General features: G+C 36.6%; 1 long non-coding RNA gene and 1 other non-coding gene across 4 annotated transcripts in view; one reads left to right on the forward strand and one right to left on the reverse strand.

Annotated features, from left to right (window-relative positions):
* LOC131425070 (uncharacterized) overlaps positions 1–8,630 on the reverse strand; it is an 81,733-nt gene that overhangs the window by 38,743 nt on the left and 34,360 nt on the right. The window lies entirely within an intron of this gene.
* On the forward strand, positions 2,292–2,364 carry Trnaa-agc (transfer RNA alanine (anticodon AGC)). The gene has a single exon. It is a non-coding gene; the product is annotated as a tRNA-Ala (tRNA).

The following is an 8,630-nucleotide window of genomic DNA, read 5'->3' on the forward strand; positions in this document are numbered from 1 at the left end:
TGCTGTATCAGGATCACCCTGGTATTCTCTGCACTTACTTATCTGAAAAGAAGATTAATAATAAAGAATGCTTAGCTTATTTATGAAATGAGCTTTTTGAATATCTAATATTCAGCATGCATTGTAATGCACCTTGCCGCTCTAAGATGATAACATTGATAGACAAGAAAAAAAAAAAAAGCTAAATGTCTGAATGCTGCCAAAGACATTGACACGCCTTCTTCCTGTGAAGTTGCCAAAGGAGATGATGAACATGCAGCAAAGGCAAGAAAGGCACTTGCTGGTTCTTGAATTTAACTTGCATCTGGAGGAGAAAGCAGAGCCCAAAGCAGGTGGCCCTGAACAATAGCTCTGTCTCCAGTAAAGCTTGTCTCCCTCCACAGGCAGGCATTATTCCCTCAAACAGAAGCATCTATTTATCATTTTAAAGTCTTCCTACTTGTGATGTAAACTTGAGTAGAAAAAGGCAGTGGTGTAACAAGATTTCAGTTTCCTTCTCATCTCTTGACAGGACACCTGGAGGACACTATCCTGGGGCACTCCACAAGATAGGAGTCCAGGACCAAAGCTTCACATCAATGAACTAACTACCTCTGACCTTCCTATGGGGAGTCTCCTTACTTCCATTGAGTTCGGACACAGTTTGTGTTCCTCTTTTATGTAATTTGGACACCGATGAGTTGGATGATGTGGATTTACTTGAAACTTTTAGTAAATTTTGAAAAGACTTGGATAATTCTTACTATTAGTTTGATTGTATATTACACCATTTGTAATTAGATTTTTTTTAATGTAGAACTATTACCCTGCTAAATTAATAAATATCTGCATTTACTCAATTAGTTAGGGTAGAGTGAAATGTTCAGGCTAACTAGCTAAAAAGACAGTGCTGTCCATGCCTATGAAAATATTTAAAGGAATGCTTTCTACAAAATCTCAATTCTTTTTATTTGACTGATTATTTAAGTTTGTTGCTTTGGCCTAACCATGTGATATTTGATGGGATATTTCAAGTGGTTTCTGTTTGTGGATGATTTTTTTTGTAAATCTTGAAGGGAGATTGAATTTTCCTTTTATTTTTAAGCAGTTGAAATTTAAGTAATGACAAAGGGGAAACATCCTACACATTTACAATTGGGGTCCATTTCTGAGGTGCTTGCGTCATAAACCAACAAGTAGACAAGTTAATGAATAAGTACACAAATAAATAACCATTCCTCAGCCTGAGGGACAGAAATATAAATATATGACTTGATATGATCATATGCAACTTGATAAATCAAATAGAGCAGAAAAAAAGAGGAAATTCAAGAATAAGTCCTTATATTAGAACAAGGTCAAAAGAGAGAATTAAGTTGGAGACATAAACTTAATCTTCTGGCCTTTTTGGAGGAAAAAAAAATAATTTGTCTTAGAAATAGATATTACACTCTACTTCACTGTATTTTCCCCTGAATACTCATAAAAAAATTATAACATACATCTGTACAGAAGTCTGAACAGACTTATAACTCCAAATTTTCTGTCTCTAACATGGTTCCCCACTAAACACAATCAGAACTCATTGCAAAGTGACCACTCCTGTGTTTGGAACAAGAGAAAATTACAATAACTCATGGGTATTTTTTTTTTCTTCAAAAAATAGAGGATATTTTTCAGAGATATTTAGCTAAACTATTTTTTAGAATATAAATATCAGATCCTTAATTGCTTGAGCATGTTACTAGCATATACATGTACACACAAAAAATACAAACAATAACAATAATTATGATTATGCAAATTTAAATTCTCAAGGTATATAAAGGTCTGAAAGTCCATAGAGTTTTTTCAAAGCAGATAGATGTAAAGCATGCTAAGAAATATCTCTGCCTCCCAGGGTAAAGAAGTGGATAGTTGTTTCTAATTCCATGGTCCATTTAGGGCAAGAAATGACAGGGAACAAATTTTAATTGTGTTTCTTTAACCAAACTTGGTCTGAGAACCTCCTAAATAAAAAGCTTTAAAGTGAAATTTGCTTAGAGAGAAGAGATTGTTGAAAGTGGCCAGTTCTCTGACGCAATGAAAACTCTCCCTATTATTTCAAACACTCAGTAAGAAGCCTCTCACAAGGAAAAGGTAAAATAATATTGAATTTGGGTGGTGGAATGTAAGACAAAGTTCTTATTCTGGGGTATGGGTACTTTAAAAGCTTATTTTTGATTCAAGAAACAGAAAAAGGTGATGTTTCTAAATGTGTCTAATGAACTTATAGAGTTTTAGTGTAAATCTTTAAAATAGTAACCTAGGGCTGTGGTTGTGGCTCAGTGGTAGAGTGCTCGCCTAGCAAGTGTGAGGCCCTGGGTTCGAACCTCAGCACCACATGAAAATAAATAAATAGAATAAAGGTATTGTGTCCAACTTCAACTAAAAAATAAATATAAAAAAAATAGTAACCTAAATCTACATTTTTAAGGGAGACATTGGCTGCTTCTTCAGATTTGGTAGGCCCCTACCTTTGAGGGGCAAGACAGAAGTACCACAGAGGTTCACGATGTCTCCTCTCTGTGTAGTAGTTGCCTGTGTGCATAACATTCAATATCTTTGTTCAAATAAACTGCTACCTTATAAAGAGTAGAGTTGTAAGTTTTGTTGGATGATTTATTTCTGCCCATCTCTATATCAGCTCATTTGTGATTCAGAGCTTTCTTGTATAGTGAACTGAAATATAGTACTAAGGCCTAAAGCAAACAAATATTTCACTTTTCCTAAGCCAACAACTGGCTCTAGAGAAAAAAGGAATGAGCATGCTCAGTACAGGGCATCACAATGGAGAATTCATGAGCTGTTTTGGCTGCCTTCCAACAAATGATGAACACCCACTCCATTTCCCACTGCAGAAACATGGGAACAGAAAGTTAGAAACAGTTACACAAAGAGAAGCTAAGTTGGCTGTGTCCCTTGACCTGGCATGCCTTCTTTTTCCCTCTAACCTCATTGAAGGAGAAGCCAAGAGGGAGTTCCTCCCTCAGGACAGAATCACTTCCCCAAATCAATGTATGCATGTGGTCACACTGATATCCTGGAACCCTGCATCAGGTTAGTAGGAGAGGGGGAAGAAGAGGGGGAGGAGGAAGGAGAAAAGCAGAAGAGAGAGAGAGGGGAAGAAGGAGGAAGAGGAAGAAGAAGAAGGAGAGGAGGAGAAAAGGCCTAGGAAAGATTCATCTGAGCTAGAAATAAAGAGAATCTCCCACTTCCTCTCTCACATACACATGCACCCGGATAACTGTCTTAGTTGTGCATGTTTCTTCTTGGCCTTCGTAGCTTACAGGAGGCATCATGGACATAGGAGGTCAGCAGCATTGCCAAGCCCTCTGTCATTCCTGTAAGGTGACTTTCCTTGTCTGTGCTGTTTCTACCTACCACTTACAACTTTCAGTAGGATTCTGAAGTTACCAGGACTTTACAGTGTTGATGTTTAATTAAGTGGGGTTGAGTTTTTCCCCTAAACAAGTATTTGCCTCATCCATTTATCATCGTGGCACATGTGTCTTACTCTAAAGGGCCCAATAAAAGGCATGATCGTATAATATCAGTCACAATAAAGTGTCTGAAATTTGGAGGATATTGACCACTAGTGCCCATATTTATTTGGATAAAGTTAACATATTAATATCCCCTTATCATTAGAAAAGTAAAATACAAAACATATATTTTAACATTCACAGAATCTAGCTCTAGCCATGAAATCATTCCAAGCCAGTCTAAAATCACTGACCTAAGTCAGGGTCTTTCATTAGCAGCTTCATTCAGAGCCATTTTCCACTGCAATTTTTGTAGGTTTTTCATTAACTCCATACTTGAGATCAAGCCAATCCTAAAATTCTCATGATATCCACTTACCTAAAATTATGAATAAATATTACAATAGTACTTTCTCTCTCCTCCCCAATTTAGAAAAAAGAAATAATATCCAGCCAGTATAATAGATTGTGATATAAGATTTGAGTCCATCATCTGAGTAGGAATAACCCTAAACTCCATTACATATTTTGCTATAGATCTAAAAGTATGGAAAGGAGAATGGCAACATCAGCAAGGACAACAGGAAATTAGGAAATCCTGGTTTCTAGTTCACAGGAATGCCAGGGGAGGTTTTGTGGTATATGTTATCTACAACCCATGAAATTAAATTCAAGGAGATGACAGTTCCATCAAAGAGTTCATTGCACTTGGACATCCTCCCTTCTCTCTCAGAGAGTGGCTGATTAATGAACAGTCTTTTCCGTTATATTGCAACTCTTTTAGTGAATATACAGCTTCACCTCCTCAGTGAAACTTGTCCATGTCTCAATCACCAGCATCTGTTATGTGTTACCTTACATAACAAAAGGGGCTTTGTGGTTAAGTATATTGAAATGGGCAGTGACCCCACATTGTCCAGGGAGGGCAACTTAATCACAATATATCAGAAGACTTTAGACAAAAAAAAAAAAAAAGACTTTAGAAGGAAAGAAGCAGAATAGTCAGAGAAGGAGATGGGAATAGAAGCAGAGGTCACAGTGACACAGAGCCATGTGCCAATAAAGTGGGCAGCCTCCAGAAGGGAAAAGGTGGGAAGAATGATTCTCCCCTAGAGCCTCCAGAAGTGGGGACCTGCCTACACCTTGATCATTAAGCTCCATGAAACCCACTTTAGACTATGACCTCCAGAAATGGAAGACATTAAATTTGCATGGTGATCAGCAATTGAATTGTGGTAATTTGTTGGAAAAACAATAGGAAATTAATCCATTTCCTACTTGTGCTCCCTTCATGGTAGATACTCTAATTAACAATTATTTTATTTATTGCCCCATAGACTTACTGTCTCTTTCCTAATAGCAAATAAGCTTTATGAAGTCTGGACTCTATGTCCTAATTAATTTATTTCATTCTCATTGAGCACATAGTATGATATTTAATAGGGTCAAAAGAAATATTTTTGAGTGAGTTTAGATGAATACAGGCTAAGATTATATTATTAAAATATGAGCCAACAAAATAGCCCTTTTATTTCCAATGAAAGCTATTGCCAAACCTGTTCATCTAGCAGTGGAATAATGAATTACAAGCATTACCTGCCTATACTGTGCAGATTTCAATTATGAAACCTCAATTGTGCTTCAATTATTAACTCACATGTCTGCATTCTTTAGTAGCCAGCAACAATCCTTAAGAACAAAAAATGCTGTATTTTTGTTTTGAATTCCTAGATTCTTATTCATGGCTGCTATTTATTAGACATGCTATCAATATATACGTAATGAATGAAAATAAATGAGGAAATGTATTATGATTAAATTAATTAATTCATATTTACCCTGATTACAATTCTGTGCATGACTTAATTTTGAATTTTAAACTGATTACCCTAATTATAATATATTTGTCTAAATCATTTTTATTCACAAATTTGCTATGTTTGACATTTATTCTTCCTTTCTAACATTCACATCTTACAATGTATACTGGATTGTTCTCAACACAGCAATCATTACTGTGTGTGATATGGTGTATAAAAGCAAAGGAGATGGACAAGGACACTCTTGGGGACTCATTTTAAAGTAGAGAAAGACAGAGAGGAAGTAAGTAATTGAAAATATCAGTTAGTGATGAGTGCTTTGTAAAGGAACCACCTTACCTCAATAAACTTGTTTTTATTTTGCTGTATTACAGGCGTTGTCTGCTTGAAAGGAAACAGCTATATTTCCTTGTCCTTGTTTTCATTTATGGCATTCTGATTTGCACACTTCCGATTTTATGCTGTTCTGCAGGCATGGGATGCCCTTCCCTGCCTTGCATTTGCATGTGAAATAGCTTGGCTTTTGAAATGGAGGAGTGAGTTTAAATTTGATCTCTTCCTAGTATTAACTACTGACTTCCTGTGAGAAGTTTTAATGTGAGTAAGGCCAGTTTTCCATCTGTAAAATGGAAATCTAGCACTAACATCTTTTTCACAGGGATGCTGAGTGAACAATGCCCTGTTGTTTGTAAAGCATCCACCACAATGTCTGGTACATAGTAGGCTCTCTTTAATAATAGATGATCCTCCTTTTCCTCCTCCTCCTCCTCCTCCTCCTCCTCCTCCTCCTCCTTCTTTTTTCATTTGTACATTCAACAGTCATTGAAAGCCCAGAACACTTATAAATCCATCTTTTTCTGAAATCCCATTATAGCATTGTTTGTACTGCCATTTAGTGAATTTTCTAGTCTCTTTTATTGGCATATATTTTTCCTGTGCTTATACTTTTGTCCTTTAACTTGTCATATACCTATGAAATCAGACCCTCCCTCAATATTAACCTCCTTGCCTTCTGACTGGGCACAATGGTATAAAAAGAAGTGGATGTGATACAAGAGACCTGGACTGGGAATGAGAAACTCTAAATTTTCCCTGGAATTCATCTCATACTTTTAGCCATTGTGCAGGTTCATTATTCACTAGAGGATGCTGCTGTTCCTCTCTCATACCTTCAAACTTCCAAAGTACTTGTAAACAAAGTTTAAAAAGTTCAAAGAGCATACAGCCCAACACCCACATTCAGAGCTGTATAAAATAATAACACTAATCTAACAATCAATACAACATACTTAATTCTTATTACACACCAAACCACCTGCCATCAATTCTGCTTCCAGTTCTTAGGGAAAGCCTGACATAATGATGAAACAGATTCAGTAGCCAGACCACCTGGGTTTGAATTCCAAGTGTGCCACTTACTTGCTGTGTGATTTGGGGTACATGCTTAAGCTTTAACCTGTGCTTCGTTTTTCTTGTTTTTGTTTTTTCATCTATAAAATGGTCTTAATAATACTATCTACTTCATAGGAGCACCATATATATTAAATGAGTAAAAAGTTGAAATGTGCATGTATATAGCATATATAAATGTTTGGGAAAAAGTTTTGAAATTTAATCCACACAAGAACATATTATTGTTATGCCCATTTCATAGTTAAAGTGGATGAGGCTAAGTAACTTTTCCAAGGTGATAAAACATGTAAGCAAAAGAGCAGAGACTTTAAACACCCATGTGTAACTTAAATTCAACAGAAGCTCATCATGAGGTGAGAGAGATTTGGCAAAGTCTGGAGACATGTTTGGTAGCCACAATGGGGAGAATTTTACCTGCTTCTAGTAGGTAAAAGCTAACAATCCTGTAATGCAGAGGATGCCTTCCACCATAGAGACTAATCTGGCCCATATGCCATAATGTTCCCAGAGAAGATACAGGACATCAATTAAACTTAAATTTCAATTAAACAACAAATACATTTAGCATAAATATGCCTCAAATATTTAGATGAAAAAGGTCCCATACCATATATGGGACATATTTAATTGTGAGTGAATTTTCTAGTCTCTGTATTTTTGTTTACTAAATCATTTAAAGTATAAAATATCTCACAAGTTCTTCATAAGAATCACCTCCATTGGTGACACATGATTCCCTCTAATTTTAGGGAGAAAAATGAGACTTAGAAAGAATGCTATTTGTCCATGATCATGGAGATTGAAAGTGGTAAAACTGGTACCAAACGCAGTAATTCTCTAATTCCTAGACTAATGGCATTTGAATGCAGTCAATCAGCCTGTAGTTTATCAACTTAGAAATTTGATATATGACACATGGCAACAGAGAAACAAGTGGCTCAGAACAGAGAGAACATTGCTGTACTTAGCCCCATGTTACAAGTGGCCTTTGGAGGCATGGAATGATTCTGTCTATAGAGGAAACTGCAGTAGGCATCCCTAGTCATCTGAGGTGCCAGGTACCAGGATTGTGCAAAGACTCATCCTGCAGGTTTTTTTTTTCAAATATTTTGACATATTTTCACTAAAATATAGACTAAGAACAAGAGAAAACAGTTTGTTTGTTTGTTTATTTATACATACCAGAGATTGAACCCAGGGGCACTTAACCACTGAGCCACATCCTCAGCCCCTTTTTTATATTTTATTAGAGGCAGGATCGTTAAGTTGCTGAGGCTGGATTTGAACTCGTGATTCTCTGCCTCAGCCTCCCAAGTCTCTGGGATTATAGGTGCTTACCTGAGAAAACATTATATTTTAAAAAGACTTGTATGCACTTTTTTATTAAAGTTGCTCATGGGATCAAATGACATTATAGAGTTCTTCTCAGGTGACAGAACATGCGTGATTATAGTAAAGAAGAAGAGCAGAGACCATTCCACAGGCTGCCATATGATAGCACAGCCTGCTGAATACCAACTGAAAAAGTCAATTAAATATGATTCTTTTAATGTGGAAAGAAATAATGATTCTTCTAATGTGGGAGACAGGTTTTAGTTCTGTGAGTTGGCTGGGAGTAGTCAGCCCTTATGCAGGTGCTGCTGAGAGTCTCTCTGATGACCAGCTATCCAAGACTGAGATGAGGGGCTCATGGAGTTGGGGATTTATAGTAGATGAGTTGACTTAATTTGTCTTAGCAGTTTCCCAGACCAATGTTTAATTCTGCCCCCCCCCTCACACACACACACACACACACACACACACACACAGGACATCCATATAAGCAATGCAGTAGCTCCACCCCAAATTATAGTCATATTCTGCTCAACAGGAAAATCCTGTTTCTTTTTAGTAT

This window comes from Marmota monax, unplaced genomic scaffold (genome assembly GCF_021218885.2).
Source record: "Marmota monax isolate L192 unplaced genomic scaffold, Marmota_monax_Labrador192_F-V1.1 WCK01_AAM20220418_F8-fsc00045, whole genome shotgun sequence".
In the NCBI taxonomy this organism is placed as follows: domain Eukaryota; kingdom Metazoa; phylum Chordata; class Mammalia; order Rodentia; family Sciuridae; genus Marmota; species Marmota monax.